We start from the raw sequence: 17,419 nt of genomic DNA, 5'->3' as shown, positions 1-17,419 counted from the left end.
TCCTGTATTCTGACTCATTGTTAGGGAGTCGAGTATGGGGCTAAGTACGCAACCTTGCGGGGCCCCGGTATTGAGTACTATTGTGGAGGAGGGGTTGTTGTTTATTCTTACTGATTGTGGTCTGTGGGTCAGAAAGTCGAGAATCCAGTTGCAGAATGAGGAGCCAAGACCTAGGTTTTGGAGCTTTGATATGAGTTTGGCTGGGATTATGGTGCTGAAGGCTGAGCTGTAGTCAATAAATAGGAGTCTGATGTAGGAGTCCTTGTTGTTGAGATGCTCTAGGGATGAGTGTAGGGCCAGGGAAATGGCGCCTGCTGTGGACTGGTTGCGACGGTATGCGAATTGCAGTAGATCAAGGCGTTCTGGGAGTATGGAGGTGATGTGCTTCATGACTCGATGACTTGAGTGCACTCGATGGGCCGAATGGCCTTACTTCCGCTCCTATGTCTTATGGTCTTATGACCAACCCCTCGATGCACTTCATTACGACTGAAGTCAGGGCCACCGAAAGGTAGTCATTGAGGCACATTGCCTGGTTCTTCTTTGGCACCGGTATGATGGTGGTCTTCTTGAAGCAGGTGGGGTCCTCGGAATAGAGTAGGGACAGGTTAAAGATGTCCGCGAACACATCTGCCAGCTGGTCCGCGCAGGCTCTGAGTGCACGACCAGGGATCCCGTCCAGGCCTGTCCCCTTCCGAGGGTTCACTTTCAGGAAGGCCGATCTGACTTCCGAAGCCGTGATGGTGAGTATCGGTGAGTTATGGGCGGCTGTGGCATTCGGACAGCGGATTGTTGGTTTACTGCTCGTACTAGCATAGAATGCATTGAGTTCATTGGGGAGAGGTGTGCTGCTGCCGGAGATAATGCTCAGCTTCGCTTTGTAGCCCGATATGTTGCTTAGGCCTTGCCACAACCGCCGAGAGTCTGCTTGTGACTCTAGCTTGGTTTGATAATCTCTCTTGGCATCTCGGATGGCTTTGCTGAGGCTGTACCTGGATTTCTTGTATAGGTCAGGGTCGTCTAACTTGAATGCCTCAGACTTGTCCTTCAGTAGGGAGTCAATCTCGCGATTTAGTCATGGTTTCCAGTTGGGGAACGTATGTACTGCGTTCTTTGGCACGCAGTCGTTCACATATTTCTGATCGAATCTGCTAAAGAAGTATTTATTTTTGGTTATTTCAGCTCTGAGAATTTCTTCTAATGAATAATGGATTAATTAATAGTGAGAAAATAGAATTTTACTTTCCAAAAGGGGATTAAAGTGTAACTACAAAAAACACCCAGGTGGAAAATTGATAAGTGAACGCTCAGAATTCTAGGTTGTGACCAGCTTGACAGTGATGGTGGGTGTAATTTGGGGTGGACCTTAAATCTGCTTTGTTGCTACCTTATTTCTGAAATTTCATGTTATTTCTGAAATTTTATGGCCGGGATTCTCCCGAAACCGGCGGCAAAAACGGTACGGATCACTCCAATGGCGGGCCCCCTCAAACGTCGGGAAGTCTCTGGGCCCGATTGGGCTAACAGCGGCGTGACGCGGTTCGCGACGCGTCACCCGCCGTGGACGCACCGCGCGGCATCACAGCACAAAAGATGCCCCCCCCCGGAAGACCCACAAAGATGGCCGGCCGCCGCGTAGCCCCGAGGTTCCAGGAGCATCGAGGACGCTCCTGGACGCAGTACAGGAGAGGAGGGAGGCCCTGTACCCCGGACATGGCTGCAGGGTCGCACCTGTGGAGGGAGGTGGCAGAGGCCGTCAGCGCTGTGGCTGTGACACCGAGGACAGGCATACAGTGCCACAAGAAGGTGAATAACCTCATCATGGCAGCCAGGGTGAGTCCCCCCCCCCCCCCCCGATGTGCGGCACACCCCCAGTGCAACCAACCCTAACGCTAACCCAACACCTCTGACAATTTACGCGCAACCACTGTCGTGCAATCATATACCTGTCTAACACTGTTGCCCTTTACCCCTGCCACCCACCCGCCCGCCCCCCACAGGAGAAGTGTGCACACAACAACAGGGAGCGTCAGAGGACTGGAGGGGGCCCAGCTGATGAGAGACCATTCACCGTCCATGAGGAAACTGGCAGGCGGACCTGGGGATCGGGAGGTTGCCGATGTAGAGGTGGGGGGACCGCCAGCAAGTGAACCACCCACGGCCCTCCCCATATCCCCCATATCCCCTCTCCCCCATATCCCCAATATCCCCCCTCCCCCATATCCGCCCTCCCCCATATCCTGCCTTCCCCATATCCCCCATATACCCCCTCCCCATATCCTCCCTCCCCATATCCCCTCTCCCCCCATATCCCCCATATCCCCTCTCCCCATATCACCCCTCCCCCATATTCCCCCATATCCCCTCTCCCCCATACCCCCTCTCCCCCAAATCCCCCCTCCCCTCATATCCCCCGATCATCGCCCGCGTGTATTACCATGCATGCTGTATTGTGTATTGCAGGACCAAACGTCGAGGCACCCATCCCCGCGGATGCCGACCGCCCGCAGGATGCCCCAGGGCGGCCACGAGAGAGGCAGACAAATGAAAAATGAATGAAAATCGCTTATTGTCACGAGTAGGCTTCAATGAAGTTACTTTGAAAAGCCCCTAGTCGCCACATTCCAGCACCTGTTCGGGGAGGCTGGTACAGAATTGAACCGTGCTGCTGGCCTGCCTTGGTATGCTTTAAAAGCCAGCTCTTTAGCCCAGCCCGTCTGGCGTGCGACGCCTGCAGGATGCCCCAGGGTTGCCACGAGAGAGGGAGAGACCCGGCCCCTGTGGCCTGCGATGCCCGCAGGATGCCCCAGGACGGCCACGAGAGAGGGAGAGACCCGGAGCAACACGGAGACGACGCCCCCGTCTCGTGCGGGTGCGGCGACGCAGGCGCGTGACATCTAGCGACGAGGGGAGCAGCCACAGGCCCCCGTCGCAGCCGAGCCAGGACACCTCTACCCAGGACAGCCCTACCCAGGACACTCCTACCCAGGACACTCCTACCCAGAACCCTCCTACCCAGGACACTCTTACCCAGGACACTCCTACCCAGGACAGCCCTACCCAGGACACCGACACACATGACACTGAAAGACAGGACAGTGACACACAGCGGACGGGTGGAGACGAGGCACCAACCCAGGGGATCATGGACTCGGAGTCTGACAATGCGCACGCCACAACGCCACTGCTCTCTCCAACACCCTCCACCATCGCAGAGACACTCACCTCGGTTGGGCACTTTAGTGATGAGGCGTCTGGTACATTCACTGGTGCGCACAACACAGCCGTACCGGTACAGCAGGTGGAGGTAGGGGCAGCAGAGGGGCCGGGAGGTCGGAGGGCATCCTGGCGCAAGCGAACATCTGACGCCCAGACGGGTACCGGGTTCCTGGAGTTACCACACCCACCCATAGACCCGAAGCAGCCACCAAACCTGGGACGAAGGAAGAGGATGATGGCTGGTTTGCAGCGGCTGCAGAGGAGTCCACCCGCGTCCAGGAGCTGGGAGTGGTGCCGGTCATACGTGCCACCCAGGCCGAAACTGCACGGGTGGCGACCGCGATGGAGGCAATGGGTGCGACGGTGTCAGACATGGGGAGCAGGATGCAAGGCCTGGGGCGTTCCGTGAAGGCGGCGTGTGTGGCCCAGGACATGGCTTCCCTCTCACAGGAAGCCATGAGCCAGAACCAGCGGCAAATGGCACAGGCGCTCAACACAGTGGCACAGTCTCAGCAGGCAATGGCCCAGTCTCTGCAGGCCATGGCCCAGTTTCAGCAGGCCATGGCTGAGGGCATCGGCGCCATTGCCCATGTGCAAGCCAGCGTCGCACGGTCACAGGCAGGGATGGGCAACTCCCTGGCTGCAAACCTGCAGACCTTTGTCGATACCAGCACGGGCCTCCAGGACTGGCAGTGCCAGGTGTCGTGGGGGGCGTTGGATGGCCGGTCCGTTCGCACCTCCGACCCTTGTAGAGGTCCGGGGGCCATCGGGCACCCCGAGGGACTAGGAGGTGCTGGGGCCCGTCCCGGGTCCCCCTGTAGGGGAGGTCCCGGAACACCGCGGCACCTCGGACTCTCCCCCCCCCCCCCCCCCCCCCCCCCCCCCCCACCCACTTCTGTCCCAGGTGCATCTGGTGGGCAGCGGGCAGGACAGGTTGGCAGCTCCCCATCCCATTCGCCCGAGCCGCAACCTGGCCCAGGTAGGCCGGGCCACCCCAGGAAACGGCCGCCAAAGGGATCCCGAGTCACAGGGCAGGAATCACAGGAGTTCACCTCCAGTTCTGCTGTGCCGTCTGGGGAACCACCTAGGCGTAGTCAAAGGGCCCGTAAGGCCAAACAATTAGATACTGAGTAAGTTGGCACGGGTGCAGGGCACAGATGAGTTTTAGGGGCTAGGGCAAGTGTATGGACAGTTTGTAATTAAAATCACTTTCACACCTACAGAAGCTGCCTTTGTGCTCTGTCCGAAGTGTGCGGGGGTGTCATGTACGTTGAGCGCCAGTGTATGTGTGTGAGGGGTGGTTTTACGTCGGCCCTAGGTGAGTGTGACCCCCTCCACCTGGCCGGCCTCACCATCCCCCTGGGCAGGGGATAGGCCCGTGCGCTGCAGTGTCACGGCCGCATGTAGGGATAGTCCGGGTGGATGGTGGTACTATGGCCATGGGTCAGACATTGTCCAGTGATGTGGAGCCAGGAGCTCATCGCAGAGCGGGTCGTCATCATCCTCCATGGCCTGCAATAGACACGCTTCCTCCGGTGACCGTGTGAGCCCGGACCATTGTGCCGCAGGGGGATGTGCAATGGAGGGGTGGTGTGCATGCGGGGTGGGGTGGGGGTGGTTGGTGGGGGGGGGGGGGGGGGGGGGGGGGGTTAGGGTGCTTGTGCTGGGTGGGTGAGGGGAGGTGCTGGGTAGTTGGATGTTGCCATGGTATGCGGTATGTGGCCATATTTGCCGATTCGCACGCCCCCTAGTCAAGTGAACCGGGCGGCTATCAGCCTGTCCCGTGCCCACTGGCCCAGCCAGTAACGGTGGGCAGTCACTCGCCCATGTCCAGCCCGTCTGCCCTGACCAGCGCAGACCTCCCTCATCTGGGGAGGTCTGAGCCTCTTCCTGCTGTTCCTCCACTCCCCCCTCCTCTGCCTGTGACACATCGCCCCTCTGCTGGGCTATGTTGTGCAGGACACAGCACACCACAATGATGTGGCCGACCCTATCTGACTGGTACTGGAGGGGCCCCCCAGAGCGGTCCAGGCACCTGAAACGCATTTTCAGCAGCCCAAAGCACCTCTCTATCACACCCCTTTTCGCTGCATGGGCATCATTGTAGCTGTTCTCCGCGTCACTCTGTGGCCTCCGTATAGGCGTCATAAGCCACGACCGCAACGGGTAACCACTGTCGCCCAGCAACCGGCCCCTCAGCCGGGGGTGCCATCCCTCGAACATGCCGGGGATATAATACCGCGACAACATCGCTGCCCACCGTTACCAGCCGGGCCAGTGGGCAAAGAACAGGCTGATAGCCACCCGGTTCACTGACTAGGGAGGAATCGCCGAGCATGGGCACAGACTGCACACCACGGCACCAGCTGACCACCCTCACCCACCCACCCACCACTACCCTCACCCCCCTCCCTCTCACCACCAACCACTCTCACCCTACCCGCATGCACACCACCCCTCCATTGCACATCCACCTGCGGCACAACGGCCGGGCTCACACGGTCGCCGGTGGAAGTGTGTCTATTGCAGGTCATGGAGGATGATGACAACACGCTCTACATCGTTAGACAATGTCTGACTCATGGCCACAGTACCACCCTCCACCTGGACCGTCCCTGCATGCGGCCGTGTCTGCCCGGGGGGGGGGGGGGGGGTGGGGGGGGGGGGGGGGGGGTGGGGATGGTGTTGCTCGTTCTGGGTGAGTGTGCTTAACACTCAATTAGCTCTGTTTTATTCCTTAGCTCTAGAGTCGCCAAGTATCTTTATGATACCGCCACGAGGTTCAAGTTCAAGTTCAGATCAATGACTCAATACACCAGTTAGTAAGTTCAAACAAGACACGTGTATTATTACACAGTTATTTACTACTCATGCATATAATACTAAGACTAAACTATTCCTACCACAACTAGGCCAATGCTTATCTGGAATAAGGGAACTGCCGGATTAGGGAACAATGGCCTCTTGTCTTGTCCTGGATCCGCAGGCTTCCAGTTGGTTTGGACTAAAGGGGTTAGGAGTGTCTATTCTCGTAGCGGGCATTGTATGACTCCTTCTTGTCGGTGTAGCAATTGGCCAGGCCTCTCCTTCTCACGTTCAAGTTCTTAGAGAGCTGCTGCAAATGTGTTCTGCTGGGAGGGCCGGCTAAGAGAGAGAGCTGGACTTGGGATCTGTCCTTTATAGGTCACTGGGGCTTCGCGCCCATCTGGGCGGACCCTGTACCTGCTTGCAATCGATTGGACCTCATACCAATCGATTGGCTTGAATTCCCCAATACTGGGGCTGTTTCCCGATCGCTGGGCAGTTCTTGGGGCTGTTTGTAACTTATTGTCTGGGACTCCTGCTGGCGCCGAAGAGTCTAGCTTGACCTTTGTTATTCTTGATGGAACCATCAATTCAGCGAACACGTGTAGTTGGATCTGAACAGAGGCTTTAATACACTTACAACAGAGCCAGCCTATTTGTCGTTGAATCTCCAGAGAACTGGCAGGCTGGCTCTAAGGCACTGATCTTTATACATCAGTCCCAGGGGGAGGAGTCCTGGGCGGAGCCAAGGGAGGAGCCCAGTACAAACTCTCGCGTACTCCCAGAGCGACTCCTGGTGGTCGGATAGTGCAACTGCACTTACAAGAGCTGCCCGTGGGGGGTTTGGTTGGTAGCTGTACACAGGAGGGATCTAATTGCGTGGAGCGCGTCAGGGAGGACTTCCTGCCATTGGGAAACTTGGAGCTTTCTGGACCTGAGGGTCAGTAGGACGGTCTTCCAGACTGTCGCGTTCTCCCTCTCCACCTGTCCGTTCCCCCTGGGGTTGTAACTGGTAGTCCTGCTCGAGGCGATGCCCTTGTCGAACAGGTACTGACGCAGCTCATCACTCATAAAGGACGCACCCCGGTCGCTGTGCACGTAGCTGGGGAAACCGAACAGGGTGAAGACACTATGCAGGGCCCTAATGACTGTGTGGGAGGTCATATCGGGGCATGGGATGGCGAAGGGGAATCGGGAGAACTCGTCAATAATGTTAAGGAAGTAAATGTTTTTGTTAGTGGAGGGGTGTGGTCCTTTGAAATTGATCGCAAGGCGTTCAAAGGGCCTAGAAGCCTTGACCAGGTGGGCCCTGTCTGGTCTATAGAAGTGCGGTTTGCACTCCGCAAAGATTGGGCAGTCCCTGGTGACCTCTTTTACCTCCTCGTTGGAGAAAGGCAGGTTTCGGGCTCTGATGTAGTGGGTGAGCCGGGTGACCCCTGGGTGGCAGAGGTCATCGTGGATGGCTTTTAGGCGGCTGATTTGCGCGCTGGCGCATGTCCCGCGGGATAGGGCATCCGAGGGCTCGTTGAGATTCCCCGGTCGATATTTGATATCATAATTGTAGGTGGAGAGTTCAATCCTCCATCGAAGAATTTTGTCATTTTTTATTTTGCCCCTTTGCGAGTTGAGGATCATGAAGGCGACCGACCGTTGGTCGGTAATGAGGGTGAACCTCCTACCTGCGAGGTAGTGCCTCCAGTGTCGGATAGCCTCCACGATGGCTTGTGATTCCTTCTCAACTGAGGAGTGTCAGAGTTCTGAAGCGGATAGGGTACGGGAGAAAAATGCAACGGGCCGCCCTGCTTGGTTTAAAGTGGCTGCTAGCGCTACCTCTGAGGCGTCGCTCTCAACCCGAAAGGGAGTGGATTCATCCACCGCCCGCATGGCTGCTTTGGCGCTGTCGTCCCTGATGCAGCTGAAGGCTTGGCGCGCCTCAGCAGACAGGGGAAATAGTGTGGCCTTGAAGAGTGGGCGGGCTTTGTCCGCATATTGGGGGACCCACTGGGCGTAGTACGAAAAGAGCCCCAAGCACTGTTTGAGGGCCTTGGGGCCATGGGGGAGGGGGAGTTCTAAGAGGGGGCGCATGGGGTCCGGGTCTGGGCCCAGGACTCCGTTCTCCACGACGTAGCCGAGGATGGCGTCTGTTTGTGCGGAACACGCATTTCTCCTTGTTATATGTAAGGTTCAATTTTTGGGCCGTCTGGAGAAAACGGTGGAGGTTGGCGTCATGGTCCTGCTGGTCATGGCCGCAGATGGTAACATTATCCAGATACGGAAACGTGGCCCGCAGCCCGTACTGGTCTACCATTCGGTCCATTGCTCGTTGGAACACCGAAACCCCGTTAGTGACGCCGAAGGGAACCCGGAGGAAATGGAAGAGGCGGCCATCGGCCTCGAACGCCGTGTAGTGGCGGTCCTCCGGGCGGATTGGGAGCTGGTGGTATGCAGACTTCAGATCCACCGTGGAAAATACCCGATATTGGGCGATCTGGTTTACCATGTCTGCGATTCTGGGGAGGGGATACGCGTCTAGGAGCGTAAAGCAATTGATGGTCTGGCTATAATCGACGACCATGCGGAATTTTTCCCCGGTCTTGACGACCACCACCTGAGCTCTCCAGGGACTGTTACTGGCCTCTATGATCCCCTCACTGAGCAGCCTTCGGACCTCCGTTCTGATAAATACCCTATCCTGCAGGCTGTACCGCCTGCTGCGGGTGGCTACCGGTTTGCAATCCGGGGTGAGGTTGGCGAAGAGAGGAGGGGGGGCGATGCGCAGCGTGGCGAGGCTGCAGATAGTGAGTGGGGGCAGGGGCCCGCCGAAGCTGAGGGTGAGACTCTTGAGATTACATTGGAAATCCAAGCCTAAGAGGAGTGGCACGCAGAGGTCGGGCAAGACATACAGTTTAAATTTGGAATAGCTAGCGCCTCGAATCGTTAGCGTTGCTGTAGTGCGGCCTTGGATTTGGATGGAATGGGAGCCCGAAGCGAGGGCGATAGTTTGGTGACGGGATAAATAGGGAGGGAACAGCGTCTTACCAGCTCTGGGTGTATGACGCTCTCTGTGCTCCCGGAGTCGAAGAGGCACGACGTGTTGTACCCGTTGATCTGGACCTCCGTCATCGAATTTCTCAGATGCTCGGGGCGAGACTGGTCGAGGGTGACCGTGTTGAGTTGCGAGCCGCGTGGTGGGTGCCCGGGGGAGTCGAATTCTTATGATCGGGCGTCCTATCGAGTAGATGCCGCTGGGTTCTGGCGAGCTTGATGCAGGAACACTGCGCTGAGTTGCGGGCCATGTGGTGACTGTACGGGGAGGTCGTACTCCTCCGATGAGCTGTTTGAGTCTGGGGATGCAGCTAGGGCCCGTGGATCGCACGTGGAGGGTGGTGATGAAGATGGCGGCCCCCATGAATCGCACGTGGCCGGCCGGATGGTGGAGGTTTGCCAAGATGGCGGCCCCCATGGATCGCACGTGGCGGGAGGGGGCGGAGCCTGAGCGTTGGCCGCAGCATTTCCGGCCCCGCGGGCCTGCTGGTGCTGAGGGCGATGTTTTTGGACTGTTGGGGTGTTGAGGGCTGGGGCCCTTCTGCCGAGGCACACTTTAGCATAGTGGCCTTTCTTCCCGCAGCTGCTGCAGGTCGTGGATCGGGCTGAGCAGTGCTGCCGCGGGTGCTGGCTTTGTCCACAGAAGTGGCAGGCTGGAGCAGTTGAATAACTGGTTTGGGGAGCTGAATAGTGGCAGGCTGGAGCAGTTGAATAACTGGTTTGGCGAGCTGAGTAGCTGGCTGGGGGAGCTGAGTAATTAGCTGGAGCAACTGGATAGTTTGAGTAGTTGACTGGGACAGTAGGGCGGCCGGCTGTGACAGCGCGATATCTGGGGGGCCTTGCGGCACAGGCTTGGGGGGTCCTCAGGTCGGGGGCCCATGCGGGGTTAGCGGGGTCCGCGGGAAACGAGTTGAGGCTGCGGAAGGAAACTTCCATTGTGATAGCAGCCTCTACGGTAGTCTCTAAGCCCTGGGCCCCATTTTCTAATAGTCTCTGGCGTACATAGCTACATCGAAGGCCCGCTACAAAAACATCCCGCACAGCAAGCTCCCTATGTTCGGCCGCGGTTACGGCCTTGTAATTGCAGTCATTTGAGAGATTGTTCAACTCGCGTGCAAATTCAGCTAAAGTTTCAGTAGCCCGTTGTCGGCGAGCCGTGAACACATAGAACATAGAACATAGAACGATACAGCGCAGTACAGGCCCTTCGGCCCTCGATGTTGCACCGACATGGAAAAAAAACTAAAGGCCATCTAACCTACACTATGCCCTTATCATCCATATGTTTATCCAATAAATTTTTAAATGCCCTCAATGTTGGCGAGTTCACTACTGTTGCAGGTAGGGCATCCCACGGCCTCACCACTCTTTGCGTAAAAAACCCACCTCTGACCTCTGTCCTATATCTATTACCTCTCAATTTAAGGCTATGTCCCCTCGTGCTAGCCACCTCCATCCGCGGGAGAAGGCTCTCGCTGTCCACCCTATCTAACCCTCTGATCATTTTGTATGCCTCTATTAAGTCACCTCTTAACCTTCTTCCCTCTAACGAAAACAACCTCAAGTCCATCAGCCTTTCCTCATAAGATTTTCCCTCCATACCAGGCAACATCCTGGTAAATCTCCTCTGCACCCGTTCCAAAGCTTCCACGTCCTTCCTATAATGAGGCGACCAGAACTGTACGCAATACTCCAAATGCGGCCGTACTAGAGTTTTGTGCAACTGCAACATGACCTCATGGCTCCGGAACTCAATCCCTCTACCAATAAAGGCCAACACACCATAGGCCTTCTTCACAACCCTATCAACCTGGGTGGCAACTTTCAGGGATCTATGTACATGGACACCGAGATCCCTCTGCTCATCCACACTACCAAGAATTTTACCATTAGCCAAATATTCCGCATTCCTGTTATTCTTTCCAAAGTGAATCACCTCACACTTCTCCACATTGAACTCCATTTGCCACCTCTCAGCCCAGGTCTGCAGCTTATCTATGTCCCTCTGTAACCTGCAACATCCTTCCGCACTGTCTACAACTCCACCGACTTTAGTGTCGTCTGCAAATTTACTCACCCATCCTTCTGCGCCCTCCTCTAGGTCATTTATAAAAATGACAAACAGCAACGGCCCCAGAACAGATCCTTGTGGTACGCCACTCGTAACTGAACTCTATTCTGAACATTTCCCATCAACTACCACTCTCTGTCTTCTTTCAACTAGCCAATTTCTGATCCACATCTCTAAATCACCCTCAATCCCCAGCCTCCGTATTTTCTGCAATAGCCGACCGTGGGGAACCTTATCAAACGCTTTACTGAAATCCATATACACCACATCAACTGCTCTACCCTCGTCTACCTGTTCAGTCACCTTCTCAAAGAACTCGATAAGGTTTGTGAGGCATGACCTACCCTTCACAAAACCATGCTGACTATCCCTAATCATATTATTCCTATCTAGATGATTATAAATCGTATCTTTTATAATCCTCTCGAAGACCTTACCCACCACAGACGTTAGGCTCACCGGCCTACAGTTACCGGGGTTATCTCTACTCCACTTCTTGAACAAAGGGACCACATTTGCTATCCTCCAGTCCTCTGGCACTATTCCTGTAGCCAATGATGACCTAAAAATCAAAGCCAGAGGCTCAGCAATCTCTTCCCTGGCTTCCCAGAGAATCCTAGGATAAATCCCATCCGGCCCCGGGGACTTATCTATTTTCACCTTGTCCAGAATTGCCAACACTTCTTCCCTACGCACCTCAATGCCATCTATTCTAATAGCCTGGGTCTCAGCATTCTCCTCCACAATATTATCTTTTTCTTGAGTGAATACTGACGAAAAGTATTCATTTAGTATCTCGCTTATCTCCTCAGCCTCCACACACAACTTCCCACCACTGTCCTTGACTGGCCCTACTCTTACCCTAGTCATTCTTTTATTCCTTACATACCTATAGAAAGCTTTTGGGTTTTCCTTGATCCTACCTGCCAAAGACTTCTCATGTCCCCTCCTTGCTCGTCTCAGCTCTCTCTTTAGATCCTTCCTCGCTTCCTTGTAACTATCAAGCGCCCCAACTGAAACTTCATGCCTCATCTTCACATAGGCCTCCTTCTTCCTCTTAACAAGAAATTCCACTTCTTTGGTAAACCACGGTTCCCTCGCTCGACCCCTTCCTCCCTGCCTGACTGGTACGTACTTATCAAGAACATGCAATAGCTGTTCCTTGAACAAGCTCCACATATCCAGTGTGCCCAACCCTTGCAGCCTACTTCTCCAACCAACACATCCTAAGTCATGTCTAATGGCATCATTTCTATAGGCCACCTAATAGTTCTAGGGATGTAGAGGAAAGGATGGCGAAGATGATTCTGGCCTGCCTGATATCCTTGTCCCCTTTCCTACCTATGTCGTTAGTGCCAATGTGGACTACGACTTGGGGCTGCTCCCCCTCCCCCTTAAGGACCCGGAAAACACGATCCGAGACATCACTTACCCTTGCACCTGGGAGGCAACATACCAAACTTTGGCGGGCAAAGACCTTGTTCATGGGCCTAATATACATTTTGTCCAAAATCGCCAGTGCTGCGGTGTAGGAACCGGCTGGATTTAGTTGTGTAGAAATTCTGTGGCTTACCCTTGCGTGCAGTAGGCTGAGCTTTTGTTCCTCCGTAGTTTCAGCGGTGCTGATTTCGGCCAGGTAGGCCTTAAAACATTTCAGCCAGTGGCAGAAGGTTTCTTTCGCCTCTGCATCCTGCGGATCGAGTTCTAGACGTCCTGGTTTTAGAGCGGATTCCATGCTTTCCTTCGGCAGCTTCTTAGTGTATTAAATTGATGGAACCATCAATTCAGCAAACACGTATAGTCGGATCTGAACAGAGGCTTTAATACACTTATAACAGAGCCAGCCTATTCGTCGTTGAATCTCCAGAGAACTGGCAGGCTACATCGGTCCCAGGGGGAGGAGTCCTGGGCGGAGCCAAGGGAGGAGCCCAGTACAAACTCTCGCGTACTCCCAGAGCAACTCCCCCTGGTGGTCGGATAGTGCAACTGCACTTACAATGGTGGATAGTGAACATATATATACGGAGTTATATTGGCAACTATATACAGCATTGATCTTACAACGGGTAGATAACGAACATATATACATGGAGTAATATTGGCAACTATATATAGTGTGAATCACATTCACCACAATTCTTAATTGTGTCCATTGTGCCTGGGAATCACCGGGAATCGCTCAATTAATATGCGCAGCTGTTAGTTTCAGTGCTGTCTGGTTTCTTTGCAGGCAGAATACACAGAGAGATTCTACAGCCTGCTTGTCTTTCTGACATTGCCCAATTTTCCCTGCTTTTCAATTCTCCATTTTATGTCGGGAAGTGGCCAGCTTCAGTGGCTACAGTGGTGAGGGCGACCCAGGGGGAGGGGAGGCACACTCACCTGAGGCCGACGTTCTATCAACCCTCACACACACACTGGCGCTCACCTCGCACCACATCCCCGCACACTTCGGACAGAGCACAAAGGCAGCTTCTGTAGGTGTGAAAGTGCTTTTAAAAACAAACAGTTCATACACGTACTGTCGCCCCTGTAACTCATCTGTGCCCTGCACCCGTGCCAACTTACTCGGTGTCTAATTGCTTGGCCTTACGGGCCCTTGACTACGTCTAGGTGGTTCCCCAGACGGCACAGCAGAACTGGAGGTGGACTCCTGTGATTCCTGCCCTGTGACTCGGGATCCCTTTGACGGCCGTTTCCTGGGGTGGCCCGGCCTAGATGGGCCAGACTGCGGCTCGGGCGACTGGGATGACGAGCTGCCAGCCTGTCTTACCCGTTGCCCACCAGATGCACCTGGGACGGAAGGGGGGTGGGGGTCCGAGGTGTTGTGGTGTTCTGGGACCTCCCCAGCGCCGGCCCTAGTGTTGCTGGCGCCCCGGGCAAGCTGAACTTCAGCGCCCTATGGGGGGGGGGGGGGGGGGGCGGGACCGAGGCGGGGGGGGCGGGGCCGAGGCAGGGGGGGGGGTGAGGGGGGGGGCGGGGTGTGGCCGAGGGGGGGGGACCGAGGGGGGGGCGGGGCCGAGAGGGGGCGGGGCGGGGCCGAGGGGGGGGCGGACGGAGGGAGGGCGGACGGAGGGGGGGGAGCGGCCGGAGGGGGGTGCGGGAGGGGGGGGGGGTGCGGCGGGGGGGGGGGGCGCGGGAGGGGGGGCGGAGGGGGCCGCCCATGGGGAGGGCGGCCACCCTGGGGGAGGGCGGCCACCGCGCATGCGCTGGTTGGCACCGGCCCAACTGCGCATGCGCGGGACCCGAGTCTCTGGCGCCCCCTAGCACATGGCGCCCCGGGCGACTGCCCGAGTTGCCGTGGGCCGGCCCTGGACCTCCCCTTCAGAGGGACCCGGAATGGGCCACAGCACCTCCTCCTCCCTCGGGGTGCCCGATGGCCCCCGGTCCTCTACATGGTCGGGGATGCAAACGGACCGACCATCCAACGCCCCCAGACACCTGGCGCTGCCAGTCCTGGTGGCCCACCCTGTTATCAACAAGGGTCTGCAAGTTTGCAGCCATGGAGCTCAGGGAGTTGGCCATCCCTGTCTGTGTCTCGGCGACGCCGGCAATGGCGCCGATGCCCTCAGCGATGGCCTGCTGAGACTGGGCCATTGCCTGCTGGGGCTGGGCCACGGCCTGCTGAGACTGGGCATTGAGCGCCTCCGCAATCTGCCGCTGGTTCTGGCTCATTGGCTTCCTGTGAGAGGGCAGCCATGTCCTGGTCCACAGACGCCGCCTGCACAGAAAGCCCCAGGCCTTGCATACTGCTCCCCATGTCTGACACCATAACCTCCATTGCCTCCACCACGGACGTCACCCTTGCGGTTTCGGCCTGGGTGGCACGCATGACCGACACCACTCCCTGCTCCTGGACGCGGGTGGACTCCTCGTTGCAAGCCGGCCCTCACCCCCTTCGATCGTCCCTGGGTCCATGACTACATCGGGTCTATGGGTGGGTGTGGTAACTCCAGGAACCCGGGACCAATCTGGGCGGCAGATTATTGCTCGCGCCGGGCTGTCCTCCGACCGCTCGGCCCCTCGGCTGCCCTTACTTTTACCTACTGTACCGGTACGGCTGTGTTGTGCGCACCAGTGAGTGTACCAGAAGCCTCATCGCTAAAGTGCCCAACTGAGATGAGTGTCTCTGTGATGGTGGACGGTGTAGGAGATAGCAGTGGCGTTATGTCATGCTCCTCATCCGATCCAAAGTCCATGGACCTTTAGGGTTGTGGTTCTTGACCACCCGTCCCCTGTGTGTCAGTTTCCTGTGTGTCAGTGTCCTGGGTAGGTGTGTCCTGGGTAGAGGTGCGCTGCGGTCGGTGTCCTGGATAGCGGTGTCGTGGGTAGGGGTGTCCTGGCTGGGCTGCGGCGGGGGCCTGCAGCTGCCCCCTCATCGCTGGGTGTGGCCCGCCGGTGTCGCCGCAGTCGTATGAGACGGGGGCGTTGCCTCCCTGGTGCTCCGGGTCTGTCCCTGGCTCGTGGCCGCCCTGGAACGTCCTGGGGGCGTCGTATGCCTGATGGGCTAGGTCTCTCCCTTACCCGTGGCTGCCGTGGATCGTCCTGGGGGCGGTCGGCATCCGCGGGGACGGGTGCCTCGACATTTGGTCCTGCAATACACTAGACAGCATGCATGGTTAGACACGCAGACGGGGATCAGGGGCAAGGGGGATAGTGAAGGAAGGACATACTGGCACTGGAGCGGGTCCAGCGGAGATTCACACGGATGATCCCAGGAATGGTAGGCCTAACATACGATGAACGTCTGAGGATCGTGGGATTATATTCATTGGAGTTTAGGAGGTTGAGGGGAGATCTAATAGAAACGTACAAGATAATGAATGGCTTGGATAGGATGGACGTAGGGAAGTTGTTTCCATTAGCAGGGGAGACTAGGACGCGGGGGCACAGCCTTAGAATAAAAGGGAGTCACTTTAGAACAGAGATGAGGAGAAATTTCTTCAGCCAGAGAGTGGTAGGTCTGTGGAATTCATTGCCACAGAGGGCGGTGGAGGCCGGGACATTGACTGTCTTTAAGACAGAAATTGATAAATTCTTGATTTCTCGAGGAATTAAGGGCTATGGGGAGAGCGCGGGTAAATGGAGTTGAAATCAACCATGATTGAATGGTGGAGTGGACTCGATGGGCCGAATGGCCTTACTTCCACTCCTATGTCTTATGGTCTTATGATAGAGGGGAAGGGGGATATGGAGGAAGGGGAAAAGGGGGCAGGCCGTGGGGTGTCTCACTTGGTGGTGTGCCCCAGACCTCTGTAACTGCAACCTCCTGGTCCTCGGGTCCGCCTGCGAGTTCCAGGGCCCTCTCTTCATGAACGGTTAGTGGTCGCACATCAGCTGGACCCCCTCCGATCCTCTCACGCTCCCGGTTGTTGTGTGCGCGCTTCTCCTGTGGTGGGCGGGTGGGTGGCAGGGATAAAGGGCAACAGTGTTAGGCAGAGATATACATGCAGGCCAGCGGTTGTGTGTATATTGGCAGAGGTGTGCAGCCCATCCTGCTACTGCAGGCTGCATGGGTAGGTGCAGCCATGTCAGTTGCACCTAGGGCTGTGCCGCCCATCGGAGGTTTTGGGGGGGGGAAATACTCACCCTGGCTGTCCTGACAAGGACATTGACCTTGTGGCACTGGGCACCTGTCGTTGGTGTTACAGCCACGGCGCTGACAGTCTCTGTCACCTTCCTCCACAAGTGCCGGCTAAGGCGTGGAGCGACCCTGCGGCCGTGTCTAGGGTACAGGGCCTCTCTCTGCTCCACTGTGTCCAGGAGCGCCTCGATGTCGCGCTCCTGGAAACTTGGCGCTGCGTGGTGGGCGGCCACCTTGATGGGTCTCGGGGGGGTCGTCTTTTGTGCTGCGACATTGCGTGGCGTCAATGACGCCGTGCATCCGTGACGGGTGACGCTGTCACGAATGGCGTGACGCTGCTGCTAGCCCATTCCAGGCCGGTGAATTTGTGGCGTTTCGGGGGGCCCGACGCCAGAGTGATTCGCGCTGGGTTCGGCCATCGCACCGATTCACAGAGAATGCCGCCCTGTATCTCTATCTTCATTCTAAAAGCTGTTTCCAGGCTATTTGATAACTTAAAAGAGATAACTGTTTTCGGGAAGGAATTCAATCCTGCTGTTTTGGAAAGGAAACACGAAGTATCCATACCAAGTCGTAACGACAGTAAGAGTGCCGTGTACTGGGCCACACCTTTGAAAAGGGGTTTCTGGTTTCTGGGATCTTGTTATTAAATTGGAACAGTTAAAGGGGGGAATTTATTAAGGGCAATACATAGA

General features: G+C 56.4%; 1 protein-coding gene across 1 annotated transcript in view; it reads left to right on the top strand.

Moving 5' to 3' along the window:
• The window catches only part of LOC119953484 (cation channel sperm-associated protein subunit delta-like), a 760,311-nt gene that overhangs the window by 123,371 nt on the left and 619,521 nt on the right, over positions 1–17,419 (top strand). The window lies entirely within an intron of this gene.

The sequence above is a fragment of the Scyliorhinus canicula genome, chromosome 18 (assembly GCF_902713615.1).
Source record: "Scyliorhinus canicula chromosome 18, sScyCan1.1, whole genome shotgun sequence".
NCBI classification, from domain to species: domain Eukaryota; kingdom Metazoa; phylum Chordata; class Chondrichthyes; order Carcharhiniformes; family Scyliorhinidae; genus Scyliorhinus; species Scyliorhinus canicula.
Note: the sequence above shows the minus strand (reverse complement) of the source record. Positions and strands in the feature narration are given on the sequence as shown.